The sequence below is a fragment of the Moschus berezovskii genome, chromosome 25, assembly GCF_049115385.1.
Source record: "Moschus berezovskii isolate FMDL1 chromosome 25, NW_MosBer_1.0, whole genome shotgun sequence".
Lineage (NCBI taxonomy): Eukaryota > Metazoa > Chordata > Mammalia > Artiodactyla > Moschidae > Moschus > Moschus berezovskii.
In genome coordinates, this window is record NC_142484.1 from 48546115 (window position 1) to 48567241 (window position 21127).

Here is a 21127-nt window from a genome sequence, read left to right on the forward strand (position 1 = left end):
CCCGCTTTCACCAAGCCCGCCTGGAAAGTGCCTCCACTGAGAACCCAGGACAAGTCCACCAGGCCTCCAGACGGACAGTAAAGAGGGAAGCAGTGAGTGAACGGAAGAGCCAGAAGCAGCTGGAGGCTCTGTTGCCAGAGTGAAACGCGGTGCCCGGGTGGCTGGCCTCCAGGCATGCCCTGGGGTTTGAGCACGCTGACAAGAAGGAACGGGCTGTTTACTGAGCATCTACTGTCCGAGGCCCAGTGCCATGCCCTTTTCTGTTCCCATGCATCCCCTCGACACCCTCTGCATCAGTAGAAACATGACCCTGCCTGATGCAGTGGGCAGCTGCAGCTCACGTTGTGGACGACCGAGGTCACCTGGCTAGCAAGGGGGTGGGGGAGGACTCAGGCCTTGCTTCTGAAGCCTCGCACTCTTCTCACATCACCCCCAGATGTCCTAAGCATGAGCACTAAGACGCTTCCACGAGGAGCCTGTGGAACAGACTCTTCCATCACCATGAGGGTGAGATATTGAGCAGGTGTCAGACACTTGGTGGATAAAGCTGAATCACAACAGCCTGTTGGTCCAAAGATGGCGTCTAAGACTGTCCACACGTTTTGGGCAGGAAAGCTTGCTTTAGGCTGGGAGAGTGGAGAGGACGAAATTAGTGTTTATTAAGATCTTCACAGGGCTCCCCAGGTGACGCAGTAATAAAGAATCCACCTGCCAATGTGAGAGATGCAAAAGACGAGAGTTCAGTCCTTGGATCGGGAGGATCCCCTGGAGGAGGAAACAGCAACCCACTCCAGTATTCTTGCCTGGAGAATCCCCATGGACAGAGGAGCCTGGCACGCTACAGTCCATGGGGTTGCAGAGTTGAACACAACTGAACAACTAAGCACACACACACACACACACAATAGATCTTCACAATGATGAGGACAGACTTTGAAGCCAGTTTGCCTGGACTTTTTTTGTTTTTTTATGTGGACCACTTTTGTCTTTATTGAGTTTGTTACAATATTGGTTCTGTTTTATGTTTTGTTTTTTTGGCCCCGAGGCGTGTGTGAGCTTAGTTCCCCAACCAGGGATCAAACCAGCACCTCAGTTTCCTCATCTATAAAATCAATCACTAACAGTAACTACCTACCAGGCCTGTATGAGAAATCAATGAATACATGGAAAATAACATGTGCACACATATATGACCCATATTACACCTACACATGTCAAATGCTATCAATTACTACAGGTAACTACTGGGTCCCAGGCATTAAGACTTGGTATCACAAATACACTATTTCAATTGATTCCTCCCTCAGCAATCCTATGAGGCTAGATAAGCTCCACTTTTACAGGAGGAAGTGGACCGAGAGGGGTTCTGGTGGCAAAACCCACATAAGACCCTGGCTGGCTCTAAACCCTTGTTTCCCCCAGAGGCCCCTTGCCAGAGTGCCTGGACCTCCTCTTACAGACGGGGAGACCGAGCTCCCAGGGGATGGGACATCCCCAGCTCTGAGTGGCAGGCAGGGATGCAGCACAGCCCGGTTTCCTTCGGGAACAGACGGGCTGCCCTCTGTGGTCTAAGCAGGACCACTCTGGGCGGGCGTGGAGCCCAGCACGCCCTGGCCCGAGGCTGCCGTTGGGGAGGCCCTGCCCCCGACTCCTGCCCCAGTGAGTGTCCCGGGGGCAACCGCCTCCAGGCATCCCCAGACCATCAAGCTCTGAGGCTCCTCTGAGAACCAGAGAAGGTGAGGAAAAGGGACAGGGACTTGATGCCAGCAACCTCTGCACTTGATAAAGACTTCAGCAAACCCTCTTCCAGGGCCATGGCACAGGTCTCCCTTGGAGGCGCAGAGCTTCCGCTGGAGCCCTTCCTTCCAGCTGCTTCACCTTCTGAGAGACTCGCTCACTCCAAGAGGCCGCACGTCCCCAGAACACACCTTCACAGTCAGGCAGCCAGCGAGATTAAACGAGTGCTCCTCTCCCCACAAACCTCCCCCAGTCAGCAGTGACCAGGGAACAGGCCCCCTCGGAACAGCTGCCATGCAGCTGACTTTAGAAAGGGGCCCACTGCATCCAGCAGGCAGGACGGCGGACGATGCCCGTGGAATACAATGAAGCAACCTGTCCAGCACGGCCAGTCTGCACCCAGAACTCAGCTGGACTGTCAGCCCCTCTGCAGGACAGAACAAAGCCTGACCTGGACCTCCAAGTCCAGGTCTGCAGTGCTCTTTGCTCACTGGTATCTAAAGCACTTGTGAACAACTCTTAGTTCCCTGTAACAGACCGATTAATGCCTCCTTTTTGGCTCTCTCGAGATTCTCTCAATCTTAAAATGAGCCAGTTCAATAGCGTGATTTTATTGAAAGTGATTCACAGTGGGGAATGAAGGGCAAGGTGGGCAAAGCCCAGGGAACTGGAGGCCAGAGGTGCACTGCCCAGCCAGTGGGAGGACCCCCACGGACAGACAACACCTTCCCGTGGTCCCTGAAGAGCAGAGACCACCTCCTGGCAAAACAAGACAAACGTCCAGATTAAGGCTGTTATCTCCTTTATTCAAAAAATAAATATTTCACTTTTGAGTCGACATATATTTCAAATCACATGAAGCACAGAGAAGAATTACAGTCCCTTCGGAAATCGTGAACACGTGTAGGAAAGAGTCATGTTCAAAGCAACAGGGATGGGGTAAGAAGCACTGATCCCAACTGATCCGTGACCCAGAGATTCCTCCTCGCGCCAGGTGAAGCTGTCGACATATTGATTGGAGGAGAAACACACACACACACACACACACACACACGGCTTTGAAGTCTGAAAGGCACATGAAGTGGACCATAAGGTGTATGGCACATTCACTGATAAAACGTTCCCTATTCCCTTCCCGAGAAAAGTGGAGAAACTTTAATCAAGTCACAGACCAGAGAAGACAGGGGGCCCCTGCTCAGAGCTCAGGAAGCCCCGCGCACGGAGGCCAGCCGTGGGCGCCCTCACTCGGCGCCGGCGGGGCGCGTGGCCACGTACACGAACACCACGATGAGCAGCGCCACCACGGCCAGCGTGGGCAGCACCACCGTGGTGATCTGCCGCCGCGCCTCCTGCATGGCCTGCTTCCGCTCCTTCTTGTCCCGGGACGTCTCCTTCTTCGGCTTCCCCTTGAGCTGCCGCATCTTCCCGGCTGCTAGGAGGGCGCGTCTGGAGCCGGTTCTGACGGGAGGGCCACGCCCCTCGGGTCAAGGCGCCGGATCTCCTGCGAGAGAACCACAGTCAAGAACCAACGGAGGGAAAGGGAAAAGGAATCCAGAGTGAAAGGCAAGTGCTCAACCAGGAGGATCTGCAAGTCGAGACCCGGGGGGAGGGAAGGACAGAAGAGGCCTGGCCGCGCCTCCGGACGCTGGGCGCTGGGGACAGGCCAGGGATTTCCTGGGCAGTGAGGCAGGGCTTCTCAGCCCCACGGTGGCCAGCCGGGCCTGGGCACAGATGGACACCAGTGCTTTCATGGTATGAAGAGAGCGCTGACTGCCGCCTCCACTCAGCGGGTGGGGGGCACCCTTCTCCCGCCCAAGGCTCCATGTACTTACCTCGTTCTAAACCCACCATCTCTCCAGGCAAGCACAGCGCCAGGCTGCCCACGGCTCCCCTGACCTGGGGCCTGATCACAGGCCGGGGCCGCCTCAGTGGGGCTGCAGAGAGCCCGGGCACCGCCACCTCTGCGGGGTGGGGGGCGGGGTGAGGCGACCAGACAGGCCGCTGTCACTCCTCTGGAGGACCCCCTAGGGCCCAGCTTTCCTGCGTCACCACGTGCGCACGACCAGACAGGCGGAAGCCCAATATACCCGCAGTCCAGCCATCCAACCTCCGCAAGCGAGGCGAGCGTTTTCTAAGCACAGTGAAGGAGCAGAGGGTGAACACTGGGCAGGAAAATAAAAAAACAAACGCCCATCGTAACATCTGGAGAAGGAAATGGCAACCCACTCCAGTATTCTTGCCTGGAGAATCCCAGGGACAGAGGAGCCTGGTGGGCTACCGTCTATGGGGTCGCACAGAGTCGGACACCGCTGAAGCAACTTAGCAGCAGTAGCATCGTACCCTCCCGGGCTCTGGTACGAGTCAGGCCCTTTCGGAGGCAGAGGAGCAGCAGGCACCAGTACTCCTCTAACAGAGACTTTTGCACCACAGTACTGTGTTCTCAGTTTTTGCCCAGGGCAGCCGGGGGCCTGTCACCATCCTGGTAGGTAAGATGACATCTACACCTAAAGGAACATGTGAATTGGCAGGACATGGAATGTGAGTTCCCAGCTGGGAAAGGATGCCTTTCTTAAGAAAGGAATACTGGCTATTTTCCAAAGCCTGATAGAAACCATACGTTTGCCTAAATGGGGCGCCCGGAACATTTACTATTTGCTATTGGCTGGCATCATGTCATCCTGCTGCAGTAACATCAGCCCTCTTGCACTTTGAGAAATTCCACCTGACTGTGGATAATACAAAAAAGATACTGGGGTTTGTCTGGGACGAGAGGAGTAATAAGAGACTAGAAGCCCTCTATCACCAACAGGTCACTACTTTTTAGGACCGTACAGGTGTAGGAGCCCCTGGCTTTACAAACCCTCCTTTTACAAACCCTCCTCAAATCTTTCAGGGAACTGGCAGGCCAACCTGAGTTCAAACTCAGGACGGATCACTTGCTGGCTGAATGGTTTGGGGCTTCACAAAGCCTCAGTGTCAGAAGTTCCCCAAGGCTTAAAAAAGACTCATTCCTGGGGACAGTGCAGGCCTGGCCAGAACTTAGAGGACAAACACAGGCTCAGTGGTGGCCTCCCTGCTCTCAGTCACCTGTGCTGTGAGCCTGAAACATGGCCCCGAGCGCTCCTTTGGCCAAAGAGGGGGTGGTGGGGAGGGAGGGGAAATGCCTCTGAGCTTACAGCTGAGGGGAGGAGAAAGGGTCCAGCGGGACAAAGCCCGGGGAAGGGCGGCAGGCAGAGGGAGTGGACAGAGCCCAAAGGGTGACAGGAGGGGACATGGAGACAGCGCCGAGGCCAGGCCACCCAGGGCTGCTGGACCATGACTAGGGGTCAGGCTTCACTCTCAGAGCAGTGTGAGGGCTGCACACAGGGAGGCACAAGCTTTAAAAAGCTCTTCAGGCCAGTCCGTGGAGACTTGGGTACAGGGGGATGAAAAGGAAGGTGCTTAGAGCTGGCCAGGGAGGGACAAGGGTGGCTCAGACCTGGTGGGGACAACCAGTGGTGATAACGACGAGGGTAAAAGTGAAAGTTGCTCAGAAGTGTCCAGCTCTTTGCAACCCCATGGACTGTAGCCCGCCAGGCTCCTCTGTCCATGGAATTCTCCAGGCAAGAATACTGGAGTGGGTTGCCATTCCCTTCTCCAGGGGATCTTCCTGACCCAGGGATCGAACCTGGGTCTCCTGCATTGCAGGCAGGTTCTTTACCATCTAAGCCACCAGGGAAGCCAGTGGGCTTTTATTCAGGGGGTACAACGAACAAGACCTAATGACAGATTAGACATGGCACAAGAGGGAAAGAGAGTCATGGGGAAGACCTCGGGTTTGGAGCTTGAGCATCTGGCTGGATGGTGATCACCCTCGTGAGGTAGAGGGGAATCACGGGAAATGGGGCTAGATTTGAGAAAAGCCGTCAGTGCTCTGCTTGCACTTATCCACACATGAGGAGGCCCGTCAGACATCAGCACGAAGACAGTCAGGAAGCAGGGAGGACATGAGTCTAGAGCCTGGGCTGGGCTGAAGGTCTGCACTGGATGTCACCAGGGACTGAGGACGTGAACTCAGCAAGGGCAAGGCAGATGCAGAAGAGGGCCTGGCCTGAGCATCTGCCAGTCAGAGAGCACGAGGAGCGTGTGTGTGTGTGTCTGTGGGAGTGGGGGGTTGGGGGGGGCGGGGGAGCCTATGGAGAAGAGGCGAGTGAAGAAGAGAAAAAACTGGAGCCCTGGGGACCAAGAGTCGAGAAGAGCATGCTGTAAAGCAGGAACCTCTGGACCTGGTGACTCGGAGAGCTGCCACAAGGAACTTCATTTAGGGGGTTGGAGGGGAGCACCCAGGCTGGGGCTATTACAGGAGAGGTCACACACTGTCCCTGAGCAGACAGAAGCTGTGCCCGACTGTAAATGACACACACTGCCTCCTTCATCGAGAAAGTTTCGCCGTGAAAAAACTGTCAGCTGAACTAAAGTGTTTGCAGTGCTCAGCTGATCAACATCCCATCACAAACTCCTCAGTCCTGTGAGGACTTGTGGCCAGAGATTCACACCCCAGCACTCTGCCTGGTCCTTGGACAGACAGTTGGTCTGAAGCTGTGTGGGAAGCCCCTGGGGGGCCCAGAGAGAAACGCGAGGGTTTATGAGGGTTCCCACAGAAGGGAGAAAACCTCAAGGCTGAAGAAAAGGAGGGGTATCTTCAGGAGAAAGCTGAAAGCACAAAAGGACCGCTCCGCCTTTGAGTGAAGCAAAGGCAGGAGTTGGGAGGCAGGGTTCAGGAGGGGGCAGGTCTGAACAGCCTGGCGGGGATGAGAGGCTTTCCCCTTCTCAGTGCAGAGTGGAGGGCTTCCAGGCAAACCTAGGGAGGTGGGGGCCAGGCTTGAGGGAGGAGCAGGCAGGAATAACCCTGGTGGAGAGGCAGAAGTCAAGCCGGGCAGGGAAATACCAGCCCGCACAGCCGACCCTGCTGCGTCCTCCGTGTCCATGCCCAGCCCCCGCAGCAGGCTGAGGACCGGCTCACCCACTCTGGCCGCAGCCGCCTGGACCGGGGGACTAGCCAGTCCTGGGCTGGCTCCCCCAGGTCTGCCAGGACCTTTGAAATGTGTGGCTCTGACTAGAAAGGAAGTCGGGCCAATTCGCCTCTATTTCAGAAGTCTAAACTAAGAAACCCCTGAATGGACACTGAAGCTGGAAAACCCTGCAGGGGCAGGCGCTGGGGAAGCAACCTGAGGCCGTGCTGCAGACAGTAGCTGGGGTGCGGGGGCTCCTGAAAGCTGGAGCGGGTCTGCTGCTGTCTCTCCAGCACAGCCTACAAGGGCCTGCTCGCCACAGGCTCCCAAGCCGACCTGTATACACATGCTTCTGAATCCTAGCATAGACATCTCTGTGAACTGGAGTTATTTCACTGTGGCCTCTAATGAAGGAGCCCTGGGTAAAATGATTGCTTCAGTTTTACAAACGAGGAGACCAAAATGAGGGAGTGGCGGAGTCCTAAGTCAAACCCACAGTGGTCTGACCCTGAAGCCTGACTCCTCACCATCCTCCGGTGCCTTCCCCATGGACCTTCCCAGCCCTTTACCCCCTTTGCGGCCACATCACTGCTCACCAGCCTCCGTCGGAGAGAAAGTCGAAGATGAAGCTCACGAGGTGCAGTCTGGCTCTTTCCCAGCAAACAGCCCAGGCCGGATCGAGACCACTAGCTGAGTTCTAGCTTTACAGCCCAACTGTGACTGCTCCCTGGCCACCCCACTGTCTCAAGCTCCCCTACCAAGGAAATGGAAGACTTCACAAACACTGGAGTTCCACTGATGCCCCTCCCCTGCCAACAGGCCCATAGCAACTGGTCAGCACCAGAACATTCTAACTGGTCCCCAGTGCCTGGATAGAAGGGAGGCAGGTAGAGAAGAGGAGGAAACGCATCCTTTAGTTTTGACTCATTTTAGTTTTTTGCTAAGCTTACCAGTCTTTTTGCTATATTTTTGTCCAGTCACTAAGACTGAAGTTGTGTCTAAGTTGTGTCTGACTCTGCGACCCCATGGACTGCAGCACAGCAGGCCTCCCTGTCCTTCACCATCTCCTGGAGCTTGCTCAAACTTATATCCATTGAGTCGGTGATGCCATCCAACCATCTCATCCCCTTCTCTTCCTGCCCTCAATCTTTCCCAGCATCAGGGTCTTTTCCAATGAGTCACCTCTTTGCATCAGGTGGCCAAAGTATTGGAGCTTCAGGATCAGTCCTTCCAATGAATATTCAGGGTTGATTTCCTTTAGGATTGACTGGTTTGATCTTGCTGTCCAAAGGACTCTCAAGAGTCAAAAGCATCAATTCTTTGGCTTCAGCCTCCTTTATAGTCCAATATGACTACCAGAAAAACCATAGCCTTTTCTGTATATGTGTGTGTGTGTGTATATATACATGTGTGCATACACATGCTTATTCAAATACTTATGTATATTTCTTCCAACTTAGAGATCATAATGTACATAACAGTCTGAGAATTTATGAGGGAAACAGTCAGGAGCAGAGGTTAGAACATGGATTTGATACCAGGTTTGAGCCTCAGCTGTGCCATGTCTAGTTATACAACCCTGGGCAATGTACTTAATCTCTCATGGGCTTTCCTCTGTAAAATGGGACAAGAAAACCTGTTTTGTGGAGGTACTGAAAAAAAAGAGAAAGACCGAAGTATTGATTAACAGGCCAAACTAGATGCTCAATAAACTAGTACAGAGTAACTCAGTCTCCAGGGATGTTTGTGCAGTGCAGATGCAGGTGAGGAGGGAGACCCAGGGAATTCTGCCCATTTTTTGGTTTTGAGCCATGTAAGCCCTGGATGACAGAATCCCCCAGTTTTTCTCTCTTCCCTGCTGAAAACCACCAGTTACCAATCTGCTGTTGGGAAGGTTTTCCCAGAGGTTTAATGGGAGAAGAAGGCTGGCATGGCAACTGAGGGAAGGCTCAGAATCACGGAGAACATGCCCAGCTTCCGTATCCCAGACGGGCTAGGCCTGCACTGCCCAGCAGGGCACTCAGAGTCACATGCGGCCACGAGCCCTGAGACATGGTGCAGTCCAAACTGAGCTGTACTGTAGCTTGAAATATTTGAAATACACACCAGAGATTGAAGACTCAGTAGTAAAAGAAAGAACACAAAATATTCATATCTTCTATATTAATTACAAGAAATTATAGTATTTCGGAGATACTAGGTCCAATACAGTATATTATTAAAGTTATTTCACCTGTTTTCTTCTTACTGTCTTAATGTGGGCTACTCGAAAACGTCAAATTCCATGAGTGGCTCACGTGGCACTTTAACTGAAGAGTGTTGTGCCTGCCCCATGCAAATAAGCACCAGGTTCAGCCCCCTGAGAAGTTCCCACATTGCAACCTTAACTCACAACGGCAAGGACTGTAGACCCCTCACAATCCAGCCCCAGTGGACTGCTCCAGCCTCCTCACACCGCACGTGACCCATAGCTACCAACACACCTGAGCACGCACCCCACACACAGCCCACGTCCATGTTCACGCCCATGCCAGAGCTCTGCCACGCGCCCTCCCCCTGCGTAATTCTCACTCCCTTCCCCATGCACTGGCATCCTCTCGGTGCACTCATCCGTGGGCACACCCTATGCCCAGCCTTCAGCACTCCCTCCTTGGCACCAGCTCAGCACTCAGTTCATGCCTTCATTGCAGCACTGACCAGTGGCCGCCACCTAAGCAGCTGGGCCTCTGATGTTCCCCCAGGACCATGCACCTCCCCTAGGCTGGCAGGATGCCTCTCACATAACAGGTGCTCAAACAAGCATCTCTGGATTGAACATCAAAGGTGGAAGAGTTTAATACAAGTAGTCATCTTACATACTAACCACAGAGTTACAGCAGAAAATGCCTCAGCAGAGAAAAAGTTGTAGCAGAAAATAACCAAGCAGCTAGCTGCCACTTAGAAATGTGCATCTCATGCTCAACACAAGGTTGGTATCCTCACTCCCATTTTATATGAGGAAACTGAGTTTCAGAAAGTATGGTGATTTGCCCACATCAAAGACCAACCAACACGGTCTCAATCTCAGTGTAAATCCCATAAAGTGTGTGTGTGTGTTCAGTCACTATGTGTGACTCTTTGCAACCCCACAGACTGCAGCACATGCCAGGCTTTCCTGTCCATCACCATCTCCCAGAGTTTGCTCAAACTCATGTCCATTGAGTCGGTGATGCCATCCAACCATCTCACCCTCTTTACCTCCTGCCCTCAATGGTTCCCAGCATCAGGGTCTTTTCCAGTGAGTCAGCTCTTTCCATCAGGTGGCCAAAGTACTGAAGCTTCAGCTTCAGGATCTGTCCTTGCAATCAACATTCAGGGTTGATTTCCTTTAGGACTGACCGGTTTGATCTCCTTGAAGTCCAAGGGACTCTGAAGAGTCTTCTCTAGCACCACAGTTTGAAAAGCATCATCACTCATTTAAACACTGAATGAATGAATGGACTGAGGATCTGAACTTGGACTTAATTCCCGTCCATGCATCCTCTTTGCATGACCCACCGTGCCTCTCAGTCACCCCACAATTAAGAACATCACCTATCACATCCTGAAGACTCACTTCTGTTGGACTATTGCACTCAATCCCTCTGCATGTATGTGTGTTCAGTTGCTAAGTTGTGACTGACTCTTTGAGACCCCATGGACTGTAGTCTGCCAGTCTCCTCTGTCCGTGGGATTCTCCAGGCAAGAATACTGGAGTGGGTCGCCATTTCCTTCTCCAGGGGACCTTCCTGACCCAGGGGTTGAACCTGGGTCTCCTGCATTGCAGGAGGATACTTTACCATTGAGCCACCTGGGAGGCCCCACTAAATCCCTCTACAAATACACAAACCTATATCCCACTTTGCAGACAAGGGAACTGAGGCTCAGAGAAGAATCAGGTCAGAGTGCAACTGGGATTCTGCCCCACCTCTGCCTGCTCCAGTCCCACAGCTGCCTCTAGGCAACCCAGCCACCACTTAGAAGCACACAGAGTGACGGGGCACAGAGTCAAGGGTCCACACGGGCTCCTGCCTGTCAGCTCCCGAGGGAGGCTGTGTGGAGCGGGCAGAGTGAGCGGGAGCCAGGCCTTCCGGGGCCTGCCTCACTTGGCAGCGGGTAAAGCCCATTTCCGACCTGCCCCGAGTCCTGGACGGTATCCTGCATGCCCACTGCAGGCTGGGCTGCTGTCCTGGGTTTAAAGACACTGCCTGCTGCTTGGACTAACCATGGGTTAGGCTGCCAGAAAAGCACCCTGGATGTCCCCGGCCATTCGAGGGGTGCCCGCTAAGAGCAGTGTGTCCGGGTCAGCATGAGGAGGGGCTGTGGGCTGCAGCCCTCCTCCCCACACCGGCGACAGGAGGGCAGAAACCAGGCTCGGGCGACAGCCCCAGGAAGACCACTCCCGAGGGTGACAGCCAGAGGCCGCCGCCCACCTCCGAGCCATCCACCTGTTCAAAGCCCCCCGTACCTCCTCTCTCCAGAAAAGGCAGTGAGCGTGAGGTGCTTGGGAAGAAAATGCTGCAGGCTTCTCCTGCTTCCAAATCAGAAATGCAAACAAATAAACTGCACAGCAGAGGGGGCGGGCTTCCCTGTCGGCTCGGTGGTAAAGAATCCACAGGAGACCCCAGGTCGATCCCTGGGTCGGGAAGACCCCCGGAGAAGGAAATGACAGCCCACTCCACTAATTCTTGCCTGAACAATCCCATGGACCGAGCAGCCAAGAGTCAGACACAACTGAGCGGCTGACCTACCGCCACCAAGCAGGGTGTGTGTGCAGGGGGCGCGGGACCGCACCAGCCCTTCTCCCGGCGGCATCATCCGAACGAGCAGCGTCAGGAGGCCGACTGGCTCCGCGTTCCCGGCCACCAGGCCAGGGGAGCCGCCCTGAGTGCAGGGAAACGTACGTGGCTCATCAGGGGAGCCTGCTTCACTTTCTAGACTCAGATTCAGCCACAAGGGGCCAGTGATGACCCAGCTCCCGCCTGCTGGCAAGAAGGGGCAGGGGGCCGGCAGGTCTCCGGGAGAACTGAGCAGGCTGGGAGTCCAGACACGCCTGCACGTGCGGCTGACATCGGTGCCTCCCGGGGGCCCAGATGCGAGCGCACAGAGACAGCCCCCCAGGCTCCAGCGCCCCGCGGCCCATGGCCTAGAGCCGGGAGCTCGACGGCCCGCGGGAGGAGCAGGCAGACAGACAGACGCTGACAGACGCCAACCCACGCGCACGCTTCTCTCATCTAGGCTAGAAAAAGAAAACAGGTAATTGGGTGGGGTAAAATAGGTAATAGCGGGGTCAGCTACTCCTAAATAAAAATCCAGGAACACTAAAAGAACCTTGGGGTGGGTTGCTGAATGACACAGACATAAAAAGTTAGGGTTCTCAATAAGTGGGGTGAGGAGCCTTCCTGCGGAGTCTTTCCTCCCGGTAACTTTGCGTCTTATCTACTACTGCCCCTTTTACCAAGAAAGAGGAGTGTACAGGTTTTAACTCCATCCTGGCACTTGTAGGGTCTGGGCAAGGAACCTTTAATCTCTTAGACCTTCAATGACTGTATCTAAAACAGGGATAAAAATTCCTAGCATTCAAATATTTTTTGAGCATCTATGTCAGGAGACATGGTGGGTAGTTAACAGGAACATGGGGGATGAACAACCCACGAATGAATAGACTGTCAGATAACGCTACATGCTTTGGAGAAAACAAAAATCAGGGAAACAGAGGCTACAAATTTAGAGAAATCAACCAAGGAAGCTTCCTGGGAAAGTGACACTGGACCAGAGACTCCAGGAGGTGAGAAAGTGACCGAGGCAAGACTGGAGTCACCGGATGGCTCTGCCTGTGTTGAGAAGAGCAACGCTGGGCCGCTGGCTGCGGGGCGCCAGGGCCAGGAAAGGAGCGCAGACGCCCGTGAATCACGCAGGAGGAACGTGGGGGCTCGGTCCCGGGAGGGGCGGGTGTGTTGAAAAGCAGCCGGGCACTGAGTGCTTTCTGAAGGGAGCGCCAACACAATTCACAGCAGACTGGAAATGGAGTGTGAAACAATACAACAACTCAAGGTTCTGTGGATGTACAGGAATGGCGGCACCACACAGGGGCAGGGGACGGATGGGCGGTGGTCATGAGGCAGGCAAAGCGACGGACGCCCAGCCGCTGATGGGTCTCATCATCGAACCCCAACGGCCCACTGCCCTCCTTCGACGACAAGTCAGAGTTAAATTTACAGTGATCAGCAACTTCAAGCACAGCAATTTGTTTTAACTAGTTGACCTGAAGCAAACTCAACCACGGAAAGGCCAAAGGAGACGACTAAGCAGAAGCAAAGGAATGTGAAAGTCCTGTAAGAGGGTCCAAAACAGTAACTTTTGAAATGGTTAAGATGCCCAGAAAGAAATACAGCTAACAGCAGCACACACCACACAAATTAAAACCAAAGTTTTACGGATGATACTGGACACGACTTAGTGACTAAACACCAATGCAAGCTTATTATGTGCAGCATGCTCTGATATTTCATATTTTGTTTCATTAGGGAAAATGCCACTTCAATCCATGGAAAATGACTTGCAGTCAAAAAAACACTGGATGGAGACCAGGAAGGGCTGGTAAATGTTTCAATCTCATTCACAGAAGAAGTCGCAGAAACAGCCTGACAGCCTTTTCCACCTTGATGAATAACAGGCTCTTATGAGAATGAAATGCAAGAAACACATGTGACGTTACAAGCTCTTCTAGGCATTGTCATTCCTTAAGTGGCAATTCTTGATTCAAACCCGCAGGTTCCCTGAACCTCCTCTGCTATTCAACTAGGTACTTTTAGATACTAAGTACTGAAAGTAAGTATCACTGATTTATCACTTTGGTAATGAGAGCTCAACTCTGTGACAGGTGATAACTAAGACAAGCTTGCAGGAAAATTCCTGAAGATAATCATACCAGCCAATTACATGCACTGCACTGGAGGTCTATGTTTTTAAGGCAGTGTTCCTCTAACTTTTCCATCTCAAACATGGCAGAGAGGAGTGGAGAATCATTCCTGGGTGCAAAGCCAATGCAAGATGAAAATTGTAATCGTCTCCTCTTTTATTTGACAATGTCAAGCAATCATATATGATATTAGCCCTCGCTGTTCACCTGGGATGTACATGGCAATGTGCTAAGGGGGCTCACAGTGTCCCAGGCTCTCACCTCACAGGCAAGGGATGCTTTTGTTTCTTTTTCTCATTTCACTGCGCCGGGTGTTAGTTGTGGCACATGGGCTCTTCGATCTTTGATGTGGCATGCAGGATGCTTAGTTGTGGCATGTGAACTTAGCTGTAGCATGTGAACTCTTAGTTGGGACATGTAGGATCTAATTTCTGAACCAGGGATCGAACCTGGGTCATTGGGAACCAGAGCCAAAGCCACTGGACCACCAGGGATGTCCCGAAGAATGAGGTCTTGAGAGTCAATGTAATTTGCCCAGGACCGCGAAGCAAGGAAGTGGTGGGACAGATTCAAATGCACCCAGCCTAGCTTCAGAACCCCGCTGTAACCACTAAGCTATTTGAATTCTCCTCCAACAAAGAGCCATACTTGTTTTTAGTTCAGTTCAGTCGCCTAGTCTTGTCCGATTCTTTGCAACCCCACAGACTGCAGCAGGCGAGGCTTCCCTGTCCATCACAAACTCTGGAAGCGTGCTCAAACTCACATCCATTGAGTCACGATGTCATCCAACCATCTCATCCTCTGTCGTCCCCTTCTCCTCCTACCTTCAATCTTTCCCAGCATCGGGGTCTTTTCCATTGACTCAGATCTTCTCACCAGGTGGCCAAAGTACTGGAGCTTCAGCTTCAGCATCAGTCCTTCCAATGAACATTCAAGAGTCATTGCCTTTAGGATGGACTGGTTGGATCTCCTTGCAATCCAAGGGACTCTGAAGAGTCTTCAACACAACAGTTCAAGAGCATCAGTTCTTTGGCGCTCAGCTTTCTTTGTAGTCCAAATCTCACATCCATACATGACTACTGGAAAAACGATAGCTTTGACTGGACCAACCTTTGTCTGCAAGGTAATGTCTCTGCTTTTTAATATGCTGTCTAGGTTGGTCATAGTTTTTCTTCCAAGGAGCAAGCGTCTTTTAATTTCATGGCTGCAGTCACCATCTACAATGATTTTGGAGCCCCAAAAAATAAAGTCTGTCACTGTTTCCATTGTTTCCCCATCTATTTGCCATAAAGTGATGGGACCGGATGCCATGATCTTAGTTGTCTGAATGCTGAGTTTTAAGCCAACTTTTTCACTCTCCTCTTTTACTTTCATCAAGAGGCTCTTTAGTTCTTCTTCGCTTTCTGTCATAAGGGTAGGGTAATCTGCATATCTGAGGTTACTGATATTTCTCCGAGCAACCTTGATTCCAGCTTGTGCTTCATCCAGTCCAGCATTTTGCATGATGTACTCTGCATATAAGTTAAATAAGCAGGGTGACAATAAACAGCCTTGACATACTCCTTTCCCGATTTGGAACCAGTCTGTTGTTACATGTCCAGTTCTAACTGTTGCTTCTTGACCTGCATATAGATTTCTCAGGAGGCAGGTGAGCTGGTCTGGTATTCCAATCTCTTCAAGAATTTTCCACAGTTTGTTGTGATCCACACAGTCAAAGGCTCTGGCAAAGTCAATAAAGCAGACATTTTTCTGGAACTATCTTGCTTTTTCTATGATCCAATGGATGTTGGCAGTTTGACCTCTGATTCCTCTGCCTTTTCTAAATCCAGCTGGAACATCTGGAAGTTCATGGTTCACGTACTGTTGAAGCCTGACTTAGAGGATTTTGAGCATTACTTTGTGAGATGAGTGCATTTGCATGAGATGATGAGCATCGTGTGAGATGAGTGCAATTGTGCGGTAGTTGGAGCATTCTTTGGCATTGCCTTTCTTTGGGATTGGAATGAAAACTGACCTGTAACGGTACTATGACCACTGCTGAGTTGTCCAAATGTGCTGACATATTGAGTGTAGCCCTTTCACTGCCTCATCTTTCAGGATTTGAAATAGCTCAACTGGAATTCCATCACCTCCACTAGCTTTGTTTGTAGTGATGCTTCCAAAGGCCCACTTGACTTCACATTCCAGGATGTCTGGCTCTAGGTGAGTGATCACACCATCGTGATCATCTGAGTCATGAAGATCTTTTTTGTACAGTTCTTCCGTATATTCTTGCCAACTCTTCTTAATCTCTTCTGCTTCTGTTAGGTCCATACCATTTCTGTCCTTTATTGTGTCCATCTTTGCATGAAATGTTCCCTTGGTATCTGTAATTTTCTTGAAGAGATCTCTAGTCTTTCCCATTCTATTGTTTTCCTCTATTTCTTTGCACTAATCACTGAGGAAGGCTTTCTTATCTCTCCTTGCTATTCTTTGGAACTCTGCATCCAGATGGGTATACCTTTCCTTTTCTCCTTTCCTCTTCACTTCTCTTCTTTACACAGCTGTTTGTAAGGCCTCCTCAGTCAACCATTTTGCCTTTTTGCATTTTTTTCTCTTGGGGATGGTCTTGACTCCTGCCTCCTGTACAATGTCACGAACCTCCATCCATAGTTCTTCAGGCACTCTGTCTATCAGATCTAATCACTTGAACCTATTTGTCACTTCTACTGTATCATCGTAAGGGATTTGATTTAGGTCATAGCTGAATGGTCTAGTGATTTTCCCTACTTTCTTCAATTTGAGTCTGAATTTGGCAATAAGGAGTTCATGGTCTGAGCCACAGTCAGCTCCTGGTCTTGTTTTTGCTGACTGTACAGAGCTTCTCCATCTTTAGCTGCAAAGAATAAAATCAATCTGATTTCAGTGTTGACCATCTGGTGATGTCCATATGTAGAGTTTTCTCTTGTGCTATTGGAAGAGGGTGTTTGCTACAACCAGTAAGTTCTCTTGGAAGAACTCTGTTAGCCTTTGCCCCGCTTCATTCTGTACTCCAAAGCCAAATTTGCTTGTTACTCCAGGTGTTTCTTGACTTCCTACTTTTGCATTCCAGTCCCCTATAATGAAAAGGACATATTTTTTGTGTGTTAGTTCTATAAGGTTTTGTAGGTCTTCATAGACTGTTCAACTTCTGCTTCTTCAGCTTTACTGGTCAGGACATAGACTTGGATTACTGTGATACTGAATGGTTTGCCTTAGAAATGAACAGATATCATTCTCTTGTTTTTTAGATTGCATCAAAGCACTGCATTTCAGACTCTTTTGTTAACTATGAGGGCAACTCCATTTCTTCTAAGGGATTCTTGCCCACAGTAGTAGATATGATGGTCATCTGAGTTAAATTCACCCATTCCAGTCCATTTTAGTTCACTGATTCCTAAAATGTCGACGTTCACTCTTGTCATCTCCTGTTTGACCACTTCCAATTTGCCTTGATTCATGGACCTAACATTCCAGGTTCCTATGCAATATTGCTCTTTACAGCATCGGACTTTACTTCCATCACCAGTCTCATCAACAACTGGGTGCTGTTTTGGCTTTGGCTCCGTCTCTTCGTTCTTTCTGAAGTTATTTCTCCACTGATTTCCAGTAGCATATTGGGCACTTACCGACCTGGGGAGCTCATCTTTCATTGTCATACCTTTTTGTCTTTTCATACTGTTCATAGGTTTCACAAGGCAGGAGTACTGAAGTGGTTTGCCATCCCCTTCTCCAACAGACCATGTTTTGTCAGAATTCTCCACCATGCCCTGTCTGTCTTGGGTGGCCCTACATGGCATGGCTCATGGTTTCATTGAATTAGACAAGGCTGAGGTCCACGTGATCAGTTTTATTAGTTTTTTGTGATTGCGGTTTTCATTCTGTCTTCCCTCTGATGGATAAGGATAAGAGACTTATGGAAGTTACCTGATGGGAGAGACTGACTGATGGGGAAACTGGGTCTTGTTCCACTGGGTGGAGCCATGCTCAGTAAATCTTTAGTCCAACTTTCCATTGACGGGCAGGGTTGTGTTCCCTCCCTGTTGTTTGACCTGAGGCCAACCATGGTGGAGAAAGTGAAGATAGTGGCCTCCTTCAAAAGGTCCTGTGCATGCACTGCTGCACTCGGCGCCCCTGACCCTGCACCAGGCCACCACCGACCCACGCCTCCGCCAGAGACTCCTGGACACACACGGGCAAGTCTGGGTCAGTCTCTTGTGGGGTCACTGCTCCTTTCTCCTGAGTCCTGGTGCGCACAAGCTTTTGCTTGTGCCCTCCGAGAGTCTGTTTCCAGTCCTGTGTAAGTTCTGGTGGCTCTATGGTGGGATTAATGGCGACCTCCTCCAAGAGGGCTTATGCCACAGGCTGTATAACCCAGGTCTGCTGCACACAGAGCCCCTGTGGCAGTCCACTGCTGACCCGCACCTCCTCAGGAGATGCTCAGACACAATTCTGGCTCAGCCTCTGTGGAGTCTCTGGGTCCGGGTTTTGTTTGTGCCCTCCAAGAGTCTGTTTCCCCAATCCTGTGCAATATTCTTTAAATGTTGTTTCCCCCAAACCTTTGGGTAAAACAGGACCCACACTCACCCCAAGGCTCTGCCCACATGCTGGGGAGCACTTGGGCGTGTGGAACCCCAGGTCTGTCAGAACGTCTCTGGCTTCCTCACACTCTGGCCAGGCGCAGACTACCAGCCCTTCTCTCCTAGACACGGGACACTGTGTTCGTGTTCTCTTAGGCATGAGCTTCATTAACAACCAACGTATCACCAGCGCCAGTTGTTTGTGGCATCTTTAAAATGAAAAATTCATCTCTATGCTAAATTATGGCAAGTTAATTACAGCACGTGCCTGACGGCAGACATACTGAGAGAGTGAGGCATTGACTCAAACATCAGATGCAAAGATCAACTGCAACCACACACATCCAAGACTGCATGCCTGGGCACTTCTCTTTTTTTTTTTGGCCCTTCTCAAACACAGTCACTGGGGCTGACCCCACAGAGGACCAGCCTCAGAGAGAGATAGGCAAGCTCTCTAGACCACTCATCTTTTCAACAGACACTCGCTGGGCACCTAAGTGCTGGGGACTAGCCAATGACACACAGAGTCACTCACTCACCGGTCCACTCTATCAAGCACTTAGCAGGCACCTACTGCATGCCAGGCCCTGCTCGTCTGGACATAGAGACAGATGAACTGACTGGTCCATCTCGTCAGTCACTGATTCACCTGGATGCATGAGGCACTGTCCTGGCAGTGGAGATGGAATCACGAACAACACAAAGTTCCAGCTCTGACGGAACACACATTCCAGGAAAGGCAGATGGACGAGAGACAAATCAATACACAGCGTGTCAAGCAGTGAAGTGCTGTGAAGAAAGACAAAGCAGCATAACGTGACAGCAGAGGGCACACTGTAATACTAACAGCGTTACAGGGGCCTGAATCTGATTAGACAGCAGAGGCCTCAAGGAGAGGCGGCAGTGAGACCTGAGCAGAACCAGGGCAGGAGGGCCTGAAGAGACGGCACTTTTGCAGCACCGCAATGTGGGCCCACGGGCGCCTGATGGCCGGTGAGCGGGAGGAGGAGCAGAGAAGGCGAGAAGATCACACCAAAGCGGACGCTACAGACCCACAGCGAGGTCTCAAAGCCCATTGTTTGTGCTTCACTGCAGGCCCTGACCACTGACAAAGTCCAAATATCCTAAAAGGCATCAGTAAACCAGATTGCTGTGCAGAATCTACCCAATGGCAGCACTGCCCGGTCCCCCGTGTGGCATCCAGCAGCCGTACCCCTGACGTGGTGACAGAAAGAGCCCACATGCCCTCATGCCCACAGCTTCTCACCTCAGCTGGCTTTACTCTCTCACAGATGAGAAAGCCTGTCTGAGCCCCTTAGTCAAAATCAGGTGCCCTTTTGCCTACATCTACACCTTTAAAATAGTCCTTCTTTGCTGCACTCTTCTTTCTTTTTAAAGAGTTCATCATTTTTGTCCACCTCCCCCACCAGAAGAAGTTCAGTACGCATTTACTGAGTGGTCTAAACCTGTTCCTCTTACTAATGTCACCCAAGGCAGAAGTTTGGGGGCTTTTTGGATACCTCCCCTTTCCTCAATTCCTTGTATCAAATTATCCCCCAAGACCTATGTTAGGGAAATTAAAATGGAGAAAGTCTTGTTCAGGCTTCAAAGCAGGAGAGCAGGCCTCTGACCTGCCTGGACACTGCCCAGATTCCCTGCCTGCCTGCAAACATAGCAAGTCAGGCAACACCAGATAAGAAAGAGAGTGGGTCTTGGAATTTTTGAGTCTCTGGAGGTCTGGCCAGTCCCCCAGGGTCTAACGAAATGCTATGACTCACAAACTGAAATGAACATTGTAAAACGGTTACAGTGTAAAACCAGAGCTGCATTTTTGCATGCAAACCGATGATGACATCAGTTTGAGGCCTGGAATTACAAGCGGGAGCCCACAAAACTGCAATTTGAAATGTCACCCATGGGATGACACACCACCTGGGAACCTTTTCCCAACTGGGACCCCACACTGCTGTGAATGAGGGCCTTTCCAGCACTGCTGAAGTCTGGATATAGGTGGGCCCAATTTGGTGATGTTTATGCTGCTATTGGAAGGACTGATGCTGAAGCTGAAACTGCAATACTTTGGCCATCTCATGCAACAAGCTGACTCACTGGAAAAGACTCTGATGCTGGGAAAGGTTGGGGGCGCGAGGAGAAGGGGATGACAGAGAATGAGATGGCTGGATGGCATCACCAACTCTGTGGACGTGAGTTTGAGTGAACTCCGGGAGTTGGTGATGGGCAGGGAGGCCTGGCATGCTGTGATTCATGGGGTCGGACATGACTGAGCGACTGAACTGAACTGATGCTGCTATTTCTATTGTTTCTATTTCTTTTCTTTTAATGAATGCATATTGGAATTAAGTCAAATAATCTTCTACAAAAAACTGAAATTGTTTATGTATGTAACGAGTGGTTTCTTTTGTTAATGAATCCTTTGAACCTAAAAGGAAAGTAAAACTTTTGGCAAAACAGACCTACTAATCCCTTTTCCTAAACATCTCTCAACACGTTCTCCTGCTCCATCCCCACTACCAGTACGTCAGGCCCTTGTCTGGTTCATGCGGATTTTTGCAACAGCCTAACATGGATGTGAGAGTTGGACTGTGAAGAAAGCTGATCGCCAAAGAACTGATGCTTTTGAACTGTGGTGCTGGAGAAGACTCTTGAGAGTCCCTTGGACTGCAAGGAGATCCAACCAGTCCATCCTAAAGGAGATAAATCCAGGATGTTCATTGGAAGGACGGATGCTAAAGCTGAAACTCCAATACTTTGGCCACCTCATGCATCGAGTTGACTCACTGGAAAAGAGTCTGATGCTAGGAAGGATTGGGGGTGGGAGGAGAAGGGGACGACAGAGAATG

At 51.0% G+C, this 21127-nt stretch overlaps 1 pseudogene across 1 annotated transcript in view; it reads right to left on the minus strand.

Annotated features, from left to right (window-relative positions):
* Positions 1-3166: 3166 nt before the first annotated feature.
* LOC129549093 (uncharacterized) overlaps positions 3167-21127 on the minus strand; it is an 86752-nt pseudogene continuing 68791 nt past the window's right edge. Inside the window, exon 7 of the transcript XR_008684447.2 lies at positions 3167-3238. The product of XR_008684447.2 is annotated as an uncharacterized LOC129549093 (transcript). The remainder of the gene's footprint in view (positions 3239-21127) is intronic.